The sequence below is a fragment of the Passer montanus genome, unplaced genomic scaffold (assembly GCF_014805655.1).
Source record: "Passer montanus isolate IOZ18808 unplaced genomic scaffold, ASM1480565v1 scaffold82, whole genome shotgun sequence".
In the NCBI taxonomy this organism is placed as follows: domain Eukaryota; kingdom Metazoa; phylum Chordata; class Aves; order Passeriformes; family Passeridae; genus Passer; species Passer montanus.
Window position 1 is genome coordinate 489586 of NW_024373479.1, and position 16693 is coordinate 506278.

Genomic DNA, 16693 nt, shown 5'->3' on the forward strand with positions numbered 1-16693 from the left:
TTTGTTTTTTATGTTCAGGGAAAAGGGAAAAAAAAAAACCAAAACCCTGAAACCTACAAACTTGGGTTTGATTCATCTCTCAGCATTATTTTTATTTTTGGTCTATTGAACAAGGAGTGGAGTTTAAATCAAGTGCTGTGATCTGATGCCAGCTACTGTTCCAGAGCTGTAGAGTCTGAGTTAGAGAGTTCAGCAGTCACAGTGAAGACACTAACTCTGCTGTTATTATTTTTTACAGGTATGGTCTAGGCAGAACAAAAAACCATAGATTTAGAATCGATCTCCTTGAAAGAAGTAGTAAAATAACATCCATGCACCTTCAAGCTGAAGAATAACAGAATATCAATAACTGACATTGTACCAACTCTGAGCCAAATTCATCTCCCATGGACCAGGTGTGACTGAATCCATACCACACCACTTTTGGTGTGAATAGACCTCAGCTGGGGGACAATAAATTTGAATTTCCTCAAGCAAAAGGCAGACACAAGTGATTAAAAAAACCCAGCAACAAACATCAGGACTTTGGTTGAAGTTCAAGGCTGTTTGGAACATCTCTGCACTCTCAACCTGAAAAATCCTGCAATATTTTTCTAGCAAGACTTTTTTTCTTGTGGTCTCCCTGCATGCACGTGCACACCCTCTCTGAGCCGGAGAGCACTCCCGGTGGGAGAGTCCAGGCTGGCAAAACTTCCCCACAAAAATACTCCAGCTCATATCTTTGCTACAGGCTACATAAACAGCAGGTGAAAACATTGCTGTGCTGCAAAGATCTTCCTACCAGCTGGCAGACAATTTACAGAGGGATTAACTCTTCAGGGGTCAGCAAGAATTCTGCTTTTCCTCAGGTGTTTTATGTTTTCAGGGGCACTCTGAGGTAAAGGCTAAATAAAAAAGAGCATTGGTTGGGAGCTTTTAGTAGGCACAATGTGCCTAAGAGCTTGAAGAGTGTTTTCAGAGTTAGGCTACAGAAAACACTGTCAAATCCTCATCTGGGTATAAGCAGCCATCATAATTGCTTTGGTAAGTCATTCCAGTATGGCTTTACTGGAGCAACTGGTTCCAGCTCTTGCAGCCTTATGCAGGAACTGATGTTTGGCCATGACCAGAAGCAGGCCACCAGGACGGCTTTGCACAAGCACTCTCCTGTGTTACAGAAATGCCCTAATACAGAAATTTGGGCCTACCCTGACCTGGCCCAAATTTTCAGTTTAGCAGAGGTACCAGGATCACACCAAAAGGCAGCTGGCAATATCCCAGGTCTGGAAAAAGGGGCTGCTCTTCTCATCTGAGCAAAGAGATAAAGAGGGGCATGATCAGGGAAGTGCTGAGAAACTCTTGGATCTTCCCAAGAAATGTGCCTTGAAGGTTTTGATCCTCTGGATAGTCCACAGTTTCTGGGATTTTCTTTGTTTTTAAACTAACCTTTGGTGATAACGTTGAAAACACAGTAATTATGTGGGATCTGTCATTCTTGGTTTTGTTGGCAACCCGCCTTGCCCTAATGTGCCCACTCTGCCTCACAAGCCAGCTTCACACACATCCCTAGAAGAAGTCAGTGACAAAATATGCTTGTCAAATGTTGCTTCCCCATGAACTCTAGGCTCAGGTTTGAAAACTGGTTTTCATCTGTTTGAAAGTAGGTTTTCATCTGTTGAAACCTTAGAGTCAGCACCAACTGCAAAGATCTCAAAAATTATAATGGGACTTGGAGAAGTCAAGAGTGAAGGTTATATTTAATTTGGGTGCTTAGCATAAAGCTGAGCATTTTGCAAAATCTATAAAGGTATCTTTTCTTTTTTATTTAATCTGTTTTTTTTTTTTTCTTGGAGAGGTTGTGTCCCAGCCATCAGGAGCGAGGAGATTAATGCACATTCAACACAAGCATCATGGGGTGTGTGTCAGAGCAGGGCAGTCCTGTGGTGGCAGGACTCAGGGCTAATTAAAGCCCAACAATGTGTCCCCAATTCATACCAACACTAGAAACAGTGGCTGATAGGGAAATTCAGGCACAGCAGCTGCTCTTTTCACAGCAGTACAATAACTATCTCTTTAATGAGGAGGGGTGTGGGGGAGGGATGCAGCCCAAATAACAGCACCTGCCTGCTTATGCCACACCGAAAATCACAACAGCTAATCCTCCTTGCCTGTCATGTTAATTGTTGTGAAGCTCCTTTTGATATCAAACTATTTGTCCTTTGACTGAAATAAATCAGGCCTTAAGCACCACATTTATCTCGCTGTGATACAGGAGCAGAGGTGAGCACTGTGGGGAGATTTATACAATGGGAGCAGCATACAGCACACCAGGGTGATATTTATGGGCTCGGGATCTTTTCCTCAGGAAAAGCAGTCTGTTGACATTGTTCACTACACAGGAGAAGTTCAAATGCTGTATTACACTACAGCCCTAATGCACCATTTGACATGAGCAGGAGGTAAACAAAGCAAGGGACAGGGGGAAGTGCCTGGCTGGCTTTAGCACACAGTGGTGTTTTCAGCTAGTTCAGCAGCATATTTAAGATTTTTACACAACTATGGGGCCCAGTAGCTTCATTCAGACTGTTTGTACATTTGATGTCAGGGAGGTATTTAGTGGCATTTGCTGGTACTGGTTCACATTATGGAAAATGCCCTTCTGCAGAGCCTGTGGAATGCACAGGCACAGCTCTTCAGGCACAGAGGGAAAGGTAAACTCACAAGGGCTGAAATCACAATCACAATCTCCTTGCCCTTCCCACTTGTTAGCCACTGTGGCAAACCCTCAGTGAAAGAACTGGGAGAAGATGCTCAGAGAAAGGTGCATGGAAAAGTCTTCCAGACTCCCAGAGCAGGGAATCTCGAGGGTGGGAACTGGGAAGATACATCTTTAACATGTCTTACAAGCATGTTTTGTCACACAGAGCATCACCTTTTCTTAAAGGTGACTAAAAACTCTTTTGGGGTTCCCAGATGAAGGGCTGAATTCACACAGGAGTTTGGTATTTTCCTGTTTATTTGTTCTACCAGGGCTCAGTTGCTCATGCTGAGGTCCTTCATCCCCCATACAATTCCCCCCAGAGAGGTCCTGTGCTAATTGCTCCTGAGAGTTTGCAAAATGTCTCTGGAAGGAGAATCTGGATCCACTGGGCAAAGGAGAGGGTTATTTGCTGTAATTCCTCTTTGCCTGCAGGGAGTGCAGGCACAGCAGGCACAAACCTGCCTGAGCTTCACTAAGCACCAGTAAATGCTATTGAAAATTTTCCTATACTCTTTGGTGAAGGAAAGAAAAAGCAGATAGCCTACAGTGACAGCATCATCCACAATCCAAGAAAATCCCGTTAATCTTTCACACCTCCTAAGAAACACCTGTCCTCTATTTTTACTGCTTATGTTACTAATGGAAACCAAGCAGTTTAACTTTGTTTGTGAAAACGTGCTGCTCTGGAGAGATGTTGCCAGGAAAAAAAAAAAAATCTGTGAGAGACAAACAGGAAAAACAGCAACTCCCTTTCCCTCCTGTTGGTGTTACTGGGAGAAAGAACTTGGGGCCTTCTGATGGGGCAAGTTCAAGAGCAGTGTAGAAAAGTTTTACACAGTTTCATCTGTTGGGGTGAAAGAGAGATTGTACTGATTAAATGAGACTCCCTGGTCTCTTCAGTGTGGAGGTCTCTCTTTCTCCAGAGAATGACTTATGGGTTTCAGTGGCTTCTCCATGACTCCCCAGATATGGGCAGTGGTGGGGAGACCCTCCTGCCTCCCTGACAGAGGGCTCTGAACTCCCACTCCTGTGCTGCTTTATAGAGAGATGCAAAATGAAGAGCAAGAATTGTGTCTTCCCACAGACCTTAAGCAGGTTCCCAGGCCCACAAATCACTTTACCCTCTATGGCAGTGCGAATACTGCCTAAAAATAATAAAGCCAAGTGCTCTGGGCAGCATCAGATCTCCCTGGTTCATGTATCTTTGTCCTGAGATCTTCCACATTCCCCTCTCCAGGAAGGAGCAGACTGGAAAATTTGCCTCAATTTACAAGGTGCACATAAAACTGTTTGTCAGGGAATCCAGTCTTCAGGGGATTCACTGAAATAGACTTTACTATGTGGCAGACAGTTCCAGAGCATGGCAGTAAACTAGGCATGTATGTTTAGGGATGGTTTCACCCTGTTTAAAGCCAGGGACATCTTTCTGTTCTTTGAGACTGTTTGTTTGAGATGGTTGTGCTCTTCTCTTGAGCCTGGGATGCCATCAGGGTTCCCCCAGCCTGATACATGACAAGAGCAACATGATTATGGGCAAAGTCAATGCCTTACTTATTATGCCTGCCAGCCAGTTCCCTCTTCCTAATAAATCCTGAAACCCAGGATTTTAATCAGATCTCCCAGAGCAGCAGAGGTCCCAGTGATTTTACACTCCATTTCTCACGAAAATAAGCAGCCACCGCAGGAGAGGAGAACCTGTTAGCACCATCACCAAAGGGGAGTATGAGCCATGAGCTTAATTAGACACAGGGGAGTTTGTAGCAGCAGACATGTCCCAACAGCTGGAAAACCTTCTCTCATGGCTTGTAGCCTTGTTAGACAGCAGAGAGTCCATGCTGGAGGCAGACAGGCAGGATGCTGTTGTGTTCTGCTCATGCAACTGCTGGTTCTACAGCCCAGCCCAGCTGCCTTCAGCATTGCATGAAATTCAGGTCTTGGATTAAAAGCACATATATATTTTTTAATCGTGTCAATCATTGTAAAATGCTATGTAAATCAATGTAAAAAAACATGTGCCCATCCTTTTCTGAGGGATTTGTCCCACCGTGTGTGTGGCACAAGGTGATGTGCACCATTCCTGATGGCACTAAATGGAGTTAACACGCAGGTCCCACACCTGACTCCAGCTGTGCTTGGAACACCTTTTGCTGCAGGCAGGGAAAATAACTCTGGAGAGACACCACTCCCTGATGGCTGCAGGCAGCTGGGTTTCACCTCCAGCCAATGCAGCTCCTCATGTGGGGCTGGGAATTTTGTTACAAACAGGGCTGCACCACCACTAATGGAGCACGCAGTTCCCAGGGAGGATTCTCACCTCAGTGCATGGCATTGCAACCTGGAGAAAGCTGTGGATTATTTTGAGTTAAATTTACTTACTTTGGGGCCTTTCTTTTGCATACAACCTACACAAGGTTTGGGTGCTGTTGTTTTTGCTGTTCTGTTTTTAACAGGTTTTTGCAGTGAAAGACACAGTTTCTGTGAGGATTGCTGAGGCTGTGTTCACAGTGGTAGGGAGTTTTGAATTTTTATTTCTTAATGACACTCTTTCTGGCTGCTGGACTTCCTGGCTCCACTATTTGCTTTCTGCTATTGTTTCTGTTAAAACTTGCAATTAAGAGCCTCGCTATGGGAAAAGAAAGCCATGATACCAGCACTGTAACCTGGGCTGGGTCACTGGAACACATCCATCTGTCTGTCCATGCCCATCAGCATTTCTCTAAGGCCCATTTGCCTTATTTCTACTCCTTCCTCTTTAAAGGCGCCTCTCCACTCCCTCATTAATTTTCGTTCAGTGTCACCAGCAGGTCTAATTTCTCATCAAAATGCAGAAATTCAGCCCCTTCCCCACCCGAGGAGCAGTACCTGCAGCCCACCTGAGCCAGGGGAGCGGGGCTGCTTTGCCTCCCACGTGTCTGCAAAGGTTTCTTTGCTGTTTACAAACACGTTAGATTTGCCCGACAGTCCCTGCTCTGCTTTTCATGTTCTGTGCATGGCAAATAGCACTGATCCCTGCCTTGATCTGTAGTCAGCAAAATCACTTGCTTGCATTTGCTACATCAAAGCAGGGAGGGGAGGGGGGGAGAAGCCATCTGGTGAATTAGCTCTAATAAAAATAAAAGGGGTCTCTTTGCATAATAGAGTATTAGGGGATGATACTGTGGGGTTGTTGGGACAAATGGCTCTAAAGGGTTTTGACAGCTCACAGGCATCTTGGCTTATGTTGCAATACAAACATCGTGAAAGCAGAGCTCCATTAGTCGGTGGCAACTTGTCTATTGATTGCAATGAGGCTGTGATTTCTTCCCCATATAAATGTCTTGGTCAGCTGAATCTCATTACAACAATGTGCAAAGCATTTATTCAATATGCTTCAGCTTCATGGCTTGTTTGTTTCTTCTGCTGTTCCTATAAAGCTGCTTTAACATTTCCACTCTTCACTGCTCACACAAGTTGTTCTGCTGCTCAGGGTCTTGTGGTGGCACGTACAAGCTTTTTCAAGATGTGTGAAAAGCAGTCCTTATTTGTTACTTGTCTAATTTATCTTTGCAGGAGAGCAATTTTCCTGGGTAAGAAGGGAATCATCCTCCAAGGAAGGATGACAGGAAGGGGCCACAGCCCCCAGCCCGTGGTTAAATTAGCCCTGTTTAATTCAAAATGGTGGCTTTTAATACCCACATCTTATAGGACACTCTGGGTGAAAGAAGATTGTACTCGAGAAGACAGATGAGGATGACTTGCAGGCAGTAGGATTTTATTTTTAAAGTGGGTACAGTTTGCAAGCAGCTGGCATCATCTCAGATTTCATTTGGAAACTATCTGCTCCAATTTGCTCTACACAGAAAAGAGATTAGGATTCTATTTTTGTTTGGGTCTGGTCAGACCTTTCCCTTCCACCATGCACACATCCAGATGAAGATGCACACACGTACACACCTGACCACATGAGTTAGCCTCTCATTTCAAACATATTTAAGGGTCAGGCTCTGCTAAAGAGTCAACACACATTCATTATTTGGTGGACAAATAGAAGATTGATTGGCTGGAAAAGACTTTCACTGATGAGGAAATGGCTGCAGGTGCCCTGCTGCAGGGAAAGCACACCTGAAAACACAGCTGATGAGTGGTTACAGCAAATCTTGCCAGAGGTGAAGTCCTAATTCTGTTTTTTGCTGAGTTACTCATACAGTGGAAAGTAACTGCAGCCATGTTCCTTTGCAGGATTTTTCTGGTTTTGAGTTGTACATAGTACCTCACTATGCTATGGATCATGGTAGATACAGATCTAAAAATCATTTGTATCCCAGAGATCTCCTCATTGACACGGACAGGATCATAGCCAGGCAAGGAAAACAGAGAAAAATATTTACAGCCAGCTGTTGGTGCCAATTCAGAGAAAGTACAACCAGTGTGGTGTGGCTGTGCTGGTACTCTGTGTGTGTTCACAGAGGTCTTGGCCAGAAGGGACCTCTCAAGGTCTCTATCCCACCTCCCACCTGGAACAGAACTGTGGCCAGCACTGGATCAAGTTAGCCATGGCTTTTTCTAGGAGAGATGTGGAAATCTCCAGGGACAGAGGCTGGAGCAGGCTGTTCCAGGGCTGCAGAATCCTCCTTGCAAAGCATTTTCTCCCTCTGTTCACACTGAACTGCCCAAACCACAGCCAAGGCCATTGCCCTGCGCTTGAGAATAGCTTGGCTCCTTTGTTGCTGTACCCATGCTTCCTGTAGGCTGCTGTCAGATTAGTCCTTAGCTTCCTCTGTTCAGGAAAACCCAGTCCAGCTGCCTTGTATCTCCTCATGGGGGCCAAGGCCCATCTCCACAGGACCCTGTCAAGATCCTCTACACCACCTTGAACCAGGACACCTCAACTGGGCATAATATTCTGTATGAATTCCATAGGAGAGGAGGGAGGAAGCTTCACACACCAGGTGGCCACATTCCAGCTCACATAGCCTGGTGCATGGTTTGCCTTATCTGAGGTGGCTGGCTGGAGTCTGATGTGGCAACCTCAGTCAGTCATTTTTGGCAGAGCTGCTGGCCAGGGGGTCATGCCACAATCTGACTGGGGTTATTGCAGCACATCTCACAGACTCCTGGCCTCTCCTCCTTTTATAGCTGCAGTTATACATATAAATATGTATATATGTATACAGAAGAACAATTATGAGGAGTACAATACCAGCTGGGATCTAGGAAGTAAAATCCATGAAAAAAAAGCTGCTGTGGCAACAGCTATTGTGCAACTGAAATTATCCTCATGAGTGAGAGGACACACTAATTAAATGATCCAGAACTACTACAAAAGAGCTGAGCTGTAAAAGTGTTTCCAATACAGAGAAACTTAAAACTTCCCTTTTTAACCTGTAATTAGGTTTGTGTCAACATCCTTTCCCTTAACTTCACCTTGCACAGGAGCAGACCTGGCTCTTTGCTCAGCCAAGCTGTAACCCTCAGCAATCCACAAACCCTGCCCAGGGCAGCTCAGCTGGTTTCTTACCCCCACCACACCTGGGCTGCTTCCAGCAGTTGCAGCAAAGAGCAGTGAAAGGCTGACGGTGGTGTCAGGTGAGTACAGATCAAACAGGAGATGAACAAAAGCTCCTCCTGCCTCTCTCAGCTCCTCCTGGCCTGGGTACAATGGTTTCTGGACAGAGCCAGGTAAGCAGGTGATTTAGGGCAGTAAAATACCCATAGGTTTGGAGAGCTGAATTCACCAAGTCACTCTGAACTCCCCCTCCCAACAGCCTGATGCCAAAATTGGGTGCATCCCACCTGTGTACACCTGATGTGTAGCCAGAGCAGGCACTGTAGGATGGTGCAGGCTGAAGGACAGAGTCTTTTATCCCTTTGTTTCATGGTAAATGTTTAAACACTCAAGGCTGTTGCTTTCTGTGTTAATCATCTGCCACCAAGATTGTGCCCTCTTCAAGCTGCGCCTCCCTTTTAAGCAGTGGGCAGGTCAAACATCTGCTCCAAGCACCTGAATTGCATCATCATGACTTTTTTTAGCTATGCTGCAAACTTTTAAGTCTCCAGCCTCCTCTTTGTCTCAGTGGTGCTGCTCACCAGTGCTTCCACCAAGGGGCAGATAGTGTTTCATGTTGTTTCTCTGGCTCAGGAATTAATAATAATTGCAAAGCAGAGTAAGTCCCCTATATGTGGAAACAGCATTTGGCTCTAATAGGAACCAAGTGTCAGTGTGAGAGCACTGAAGGAGGGGGAAAGGGGCAAGAAGCATAAAGGAAGCACAAATCTCTCCATTCCCTTACAATATTGGTAGGGTTTCAAGATTTTTCCAGTTCATATTCTCCTGAAGTATAGCACCCAACAGCTTTTCAAAAGCAAAAAACCCTCAATCTGCTCCAACAACACCATTTCTGGAAGCATTGAGCATGGGGGGAGGTAATTTCCTTGTGACAGAGCTGTCAACAAAGCAGCTGTTTGTAACATCACAGCCTGGCAAACCTTCTCCTATTTAAGTGCTTTCCCTTTTGGCTTTGCTCTGTACTTCCCAGCTTCAGAGTGCTAGAGCAAAAACTTCCCTTGTGCTGGAGTATTGTTTTGAATGGGCATGAAAGGGGGAACAATTATCAGCCAGAAGGTAATTACAGGTGGCCACTGGTGCAAGAGCCATGGTGGCACTACACACAAAAGCTGGGAGAGGCAGCTGGGTGATGATCTGAAGTGCTGATACCCAAAGGACACCATCAGGACTGCCTGACAGTCATGAGATGGGGTGCCTGCTGCATTGTAAAACATGTAAGAACCTCATATGTTCTGCTAATGTAAAGTGCCTGTGAGTGGTGGTGTGCTGGGCTGGAAATGGGGATGAGAGGAGCTGCACACAGAGTGACTTCTTCAAAAACTGCCTGCATGCAGCTGCTGCATTATGCAGACATGGTCTTGCATGATGCTGACCAGGTAGAAATTCAGACAATAGATTCTCAAAGAGTATTTTTTTGGCTGTGAGTGATTCCCAAACACCACATTGCTGAGAGAGCAATCTTAGCATGTTTATCCTATATTTTGCCTTACCAAAATAAAACTCTAAAAGAGCTGGTCATTCCAAAGAGTCTGAGATGGGGCCTGGTGCAGCTTTAACAAAGCTTTTACCCCCCATTCCCTGCATCCCCACGTGTATCCATCCTCCACAGCCTCTTCACTTTCAGCTGTGGTTTCCAGAGCAGCGCCTTTCTGCCAACCCAGCACTCAGCTGGCACAGCCAGCAGGGCTCTGGTGCAGCAGGATAACCAAAAGCAGGACAGAGGTGTTGCCTACCTAATTTGGGATTCACCTCACCTAACCTGGAGCAAGTCACCCCCTCCTCCCCCTGCAGTTAGTCAAGCAGAGGCCAGCAGGGGCTGATTGGTCTCGCTCCAGAGCAGATGTCAGGAGGAGATCAGGTGTATCACACCTTGGATGTGCCTGCTTTCCATTCAGTGTGGAAGGAACATGACAGCTCACCCCAGTGAGAGGCTTGGAGCTCAGCCTGGCCCAGGGGCTCCCACAGGCAGCCCAGATCTTGCTATGGAAGAATCAATATCATCCCATGGGCTCACATTAGCATGTGTCTGCTCCTGTTCCCAGCAGCATTCTGCCCTCAGGTGTCAGGGACAAGTCTCACCAGAGTCCAACACCAACAGGGCAAGGGGAGAAGGGGAAATGGCAGGACCCAGCCTGAGCAACGCACAGAGATGTTCCAGCCCAGCAAAGTGCCTCCACTGGGGCTGCAGTGCCTGCAGCACTGACACCCTCCACCCTCTGCTGGAGGAGTCCTGGGTTGTTCCAGTAAAGCAGACAGGACTCAGCTTCTTCATGCAGGAAAGAAAATTCTTTATTCACAAAGCTCATATATTTATAGGAAGTATCAGAAGGCACTGTGTTAGACCTAGCTGGCTAACACTGACACTCAGTTTATTGGTTGGTAAATGGCCAGGTGTACGTCTGTCAAATCTCTCTGGTTTTGGTTAGTTTACATGTTTTGTTCATTGATTCCCATGGGACAGATTCCTTGTTTATTACAGGTGCAAACCAGAATAGTTTGTTGTGCTAACTGCTTCCATTCTTATGATTTTTCACATGGGAAGTTCCAAGCTAACTGCTAGCTTAGCTAGAGTAACAGGGCCTAAACCATATTTCATAAGGCGTTTTTTTCTGTAATATTTCTATTTGTACACAGCACTGGGTACCTGGTGGCAGGAGAGTGGCTGACTGTGTGATGCCAGTGGAACCATCCTGCCATGGGGCTGTCTGGGATTTTTGTCACTGCTGAAATCCTGCCTGCCCAGCAGCCTGCTGAGCACCACCAGAGGGACATCACCTTCCCAAGGAAAGGCTAAATGGTGTGGCACAAAAACCCCAGTAGAAAGCAGAAACAGTAGAAAGAGGGCTCTCCTTGCTTGCAGCTGAATCACGAGCCTCAGGCTGCTGTGTGGATCTGAAGGGTCGGATGGGCAGCAGTGCTGACACTTCCCTGGGAAGCCACTGCTGGCCTGTCACTCCACATATTCAGCATTTTCTCACAAGCCAGGGTTTTGCCAGGACACACAAGCAGATTTCGTCATGGTTTGAGAGTGAGCCATCAGGGTCAGGGAAGGCTGTGCTTCATGTGAGCTGGTTTGAACCCCTGCTAGATACCCCAGCTCTCAGAATGGGCATCTTTTCCCCATTATTGCTGCCCCATTTGGAAGTCCTGCGGTGTTTATTAGAGCTAATGAGATCAGGCTTGTCTGAGGCCAGTCACTGCTCCTGTCCTGCAGGAATCAGTCTCCTGAGAGCAGAGACAGCACTGTCAGCTGGCAAGGTGTGCTGGGCTCCGGGACCAGCAGTGTCCTCACCCTCTCAGCATCCAAACCTCGGCCACCAGTCCCTGGAGTAGAGCCTGGAAGTACATTTTTTCTTTCTAACTCCTGCAAATGGCTCTGGGCAGCATGCTTTTCCACACTGGGCATTACAAATACCATGTATGATGAGGTCTAAAGAAGAGCTTTCTGCTCAGAGGCTCTGCTGCCAAGTGCAGGGGGTGGTGGCAGTGTCCCTTTCCCAGGGACATCAAGCAGACATTTGCTTAGCCCAGAGATGCTGCAGCATTTTACCCAGATGTAGGTGAGCACTGTGATGGGTTGAGCCTGGCTGGAGGCCAGGTGCCCATCAAAGCTGCTCTGTCACTCCTCTACTCATCAGGGGAGTGGAAAATAGCAAAAGACAGGTAGAAATAAAGGTAAGGAAATCACTCACCAGTTATCATCGGGGCAAAACAGATCCAACTTGGGGAAAAATTAGTATAAATTAGTGTCAGTCAAATCCATGTAGAATAATGAGGAATAAAAACTAAATTTAAAACACCTTTCTCCCCCTCTCCTATTCAATCCAGGCTTAGCTTTACTTCCAAATTTTCTACCTCCTCCCCCACAGCAGTGCAGGCGGAGAGGGAATGGGGGCTGCACTCAACTGATCACACACTTTCCCTGATGCTCCTTCCTCCTCAGGGGGAGGACTTCTCACACTCTTCCTAGCACCAGGGTGGGGTCTCTCGCACAGGAGACAATCCTCCATGAACTTCTCCAAGGTGAGTCCTTCCCACAGGCTGCAGTTACTCACAACCTGCTCCAGTTCCTGCATGGTTCCTTCCATGGGGTCATGGGTCCTACCAGCAAACCTGCTTCAGCACGGGTTTGCCATGGGATTACAATCTTTTTGGGCATCCTCCTGCTCCAGTGTGGGTCTTCTCCAGGGGCTGTGGGTGGATCTCTGCATCCCCATGGATCTCTGCAGGGCACAGCTGCCTCACCATGGGCTCCATCTCTGCTCTGGCACCTCCTCCTCTCCTTCTGCACTCACCTTGGGACTTGCAGAGTTGTTTCTCTTGTTCTCAGTCCTCTCTCCAGCTCCATTTCCATTTGTTGTTTGGGGTTTTTTTCCCCCTATAAATATATTATCCCAGAGGTGCTACCACAGTCACTGATGGGCTCAGCTTTGTCCTGCAGTGGTTCCCTCCTGGAGCCAGCTGGCATTGGCTCTGTTGGACAGGGGGGAAGCTTCCAGCAGCTTCTCACAGAAGCCACCCCTGTAGCCTCCCTGTACCAAAATCTTGCCATACAATCCCAATACAAGCATTCAGCCCAGCAAAAATTGCTGATCTTACTGGTGGTTTTAATAACTTCCATAAAAAGCACTCGTGGAAATGAAAGGAAGCAAGTAAACAATGTGTTGAAGAACACAAACTTTCAAAAAGTCATTCATGTCATTAGCTCTCCATTTTTTCACTTCCTGTATTTGAGTGCCAATTGAACACATGTAGGAGAAATCAGCCTGCCATGCTTGGTTTCTGGCACTGTTTATAACTGCCAGCTAATTGTATTGAATGATACATCTACTTGATGTATTTCATATTCAAATAAAAAACAGAACATAAGACGATCATCATGAAAATGTCTTGCATGCGTCAAAAGACTGTGAGAGGGATTAATTTATTAATATTTAATGAGTGATTTGAAAAGGTGAAGTGTCTAAAAATGAAAAGCGCTGTGAGAAGTCTGTTAATGAGGAAAAATGCTGGATATATTTTATTTATGCACTTTGACTACATAACAGCCAAAAAAATGCAAGTCCAAACAAGGATGAAGAGACAAACACTGCAATGGAGAATTTGTCTCATGAGGCATGCCCTGGGTCCACTAAATGAACAGCTTTCCTCTCTGGGGCAGTGATAGCTCTGTGCTGGGAGGTGGCCTTCCCTTCCTCTGTGTGTGATGTGAGATGCTTACACCTCACCCATGCCCCCAGACTTGGACCTCACCTATCTCCTGCTCCCTCCTCTGGCTCCCTGATTCAACAGGTGGAGACACTGATGTGAGCATCCACATCCAGGCATTTGTTGTTCGGGTTTGGGCTTGCGTAGGGCGACTTACACAATGTCTTGGGTCAGGACCTCCACAAAGCTGTTCTGCTGTCAGGCACAGCTCTGAGCTGTTTTGTGTAGTGTAGGCTGAAAAGTCTGTGCTGTGCATGCCTTGATAATAAATACATACATAAAAATAGATTTGCGTGCACCTCATGTACCACAAACATTTGAACATAAATCAGATTGCCCGCAGGCGACGCGCTTAGCGAATGCACACCCATCTGAGGTGTGAGCAAGAAACAACCTTCAAAGCTATCAAAGGCTGCTGTTTGCTTGGGTTGGGAGGCCAAGTGAAGGCAAAACCTTCTCTCTGATTGCCTTGTACTGACTTCACTTTGATATAATCTCAGCTGCACTTATATCATCTATTGCACATGCAAATACCTTCCCCACCTTGGTCTCTTTCAATTTCCAGCTGGTTTCACTACAGGAAAATATTGACAAAGGCTTGTTGCATTTTCTTCCTTTCCTAAACTCTCCTGACAAATTCTTATGCAGAAAACTACAAACTACATAGAAAAAAAAATATATTGGAAAAAAAGAGATTTCATATTGAATGGAATGGCTGAAATTAGCACAAACACAGGATTATCAATGTATTTATTGTCTCTTGAATGTAGTGATGATAATCATTGAGCATCCACATGGGATGGAGGTGAAGTCCCTTAATCCTCCCAGCTGACCCAGAACCTCTTGCCCCCTGTCCTGAATATAGCTTCCTCTTTTCCCAAAGATAGAGACAGTATTTCCTGTAGTAAAAAAGCACCAATGATTCTGTGATGGGTTCAAGTTGGATTTTGCTGCAGATTCTGCATAAGCTGGGACAAGATGCATCTTCTAAACACTCTCAACTTGCTTTAGCAGGGAGAAGAGGGTCTCTTATTTTTCCATATTGCTTTATTTATATCATTAGAGTCAGAAGGCTTATTAAATATGGGTGCAAAGTGCCTGACATGGGGCCTTTTGGTGTCACTGTAAAAGAGCATGCTTGCATAAATGTGTAGTCTTGCACACACAGACAAGTACTTTAGTGTGGTTTCCTGAAGGAAAAGAAGTCCCTAAGCATCATCACTGGAGAACAGGCTGTGACCTCAGCCCAGCACAGAGGAAAATAAGGAAAGAAGAGCTTCTAGGGGAAGATGATGGACCCTGCTGATCCCAAGAGCTATCCCTGCCCTGGTGACTCACCTGCATCCTTACTTGGATGTCATTCCTGTAATAGGAATTCATGTAGCTTGTGTCCACCCTCACATTCTCAAAATTGCAAGGCGGGCTGGAATAATTTGGTCCTTCTCCATTATCCTTAAAATACAACTGTAAGTAAGTTTCCTCAGACCAGCTGTGATCCTGGGTCATATTTTTGTTGGGTTTGGCCTACAGAACCTTCTTCATCATTTATCATTCATGCCACATATCATTTAAATTCTCTTTCAGCAGCTACAGGTTCATTCCTTTTTCTCTAAACTTAGATGTGAACTCTCTATTACTCGTATATTCACTAAATGATATCTCTTAATAGGTTCTCTTTGCCTCTACCACATTTCCATAACTTGTTCTTTAATCTTCCTTTGATCCTGAATACCAGAGAGATTTATGAGCAATTTATTCTTACGTTGTTGTACTTGTTTAATCTTTCATTTTCAGTTGGATTCATTTTCAAACAGGAGTGCTTGTTATAGGTTCAGATTACTGTTGACAGTTGGGACCTACCTGCTTTTTCTGAGACAGGTTTCCATTGCTGTGTTTCATCTTTATCAGTTTCCTCTCAACATGCATTTCACTCAAGGGCTCCAAGCGATTCCATGGAACTCCTTTCTGCCTTCAGATGGAAACTGGGGCTTTCCCTTTCTTTGGCACGTGTTTGACTAGACCTTCTTTCTCTGAAGGCAAAAACACGACATCCCTTTTTCCAACTCAGGCAGCTGGCTGATGATCCTTAACACCAGCTCCATTCCTTTTCCCATTGCTTTGATCAATGAATGCAGCTCTCTTTTATCTAATACTTTTTTTTGTTTTCTTGCAGAGGAAGTTATCAACACATTTTTTGCCTTGGGAGCACCTTGTGCTGGTAGGTTTAAGAGATGACAAGGAGTGTCTGCATCCATCTCTAGCAGAGGTACCCCAGTCAAAGCCTCCAGCTGCCCTCACAGCTGAGCAGTTTATTGAAGGAACCAATCTGCTCCCTGGGAAGATCTTTTCCATCTGTCCACTTGATTCTTCAAAACAGAAGAAGGAAGAGCAGGCATCTGGTCACCCCCACAATGTGATGCAGGCCAGATAAACCACCGAGGGTGCCACAGAAGGCGATCCATGAGTGAACAGTTTCCCAGAGTTTGTTTTGGAAGAAGATTTTATTTGGGAAGAAGCTGTGGTAAATGAAGCAAAACAGCAAAGGCCTCCCCAGCTGAGAGATGGAGACAGCCCACACCTTTTTAAACTATATCATTCCCTAAAGAGCCTTAGGTTTACTTTGATATCTGAGAACAGCCCAGACTTTGCCATCAAAATCAGGCTTGTAAAAAAAAAAATAAAATAAAATAAAATAAAATAAAAAAGAAAAAGCAACCAAACCTTCTAGCTCACTTCAGAGCAAATAATTTGTGAATATTACATAGCCCAAGACCTTCTGAACAGATACCCTGTGGATGTATGGCCTTGTGATGGCCACCCTGAAAACCATGGTGCTGCACCCCCAGGCCACACGCTGAGTCCTGGGAAACTGAGGCAGGGCTGGAGGGACAGCTTGGGCACGGAGCTGCGGCACGGGCAGTGCCATTCCCAGGCACTGCAGGGACACAGCCCTGAGAAGCAGCACAGCCAGAGCCAGCACTGCCAGGGCTCTCAGCCACCCCGTGCTGCCTTTGTGACTCAGAGCTGCTGTGAATGCAGCTCAGCAAGATGGAGCTCCCTGGCAGCTTCAGAAGCCTGGTGAATCAACTCTCCAGCAACCCTGCTGATGCAGGAAATATTAAATACTTTTTTTTTGGGAAAGAAACCTGAAAGGCAGAAATTCTCAGGAAAAAGAAACTGTCAGCATGAAGCTGAAATGG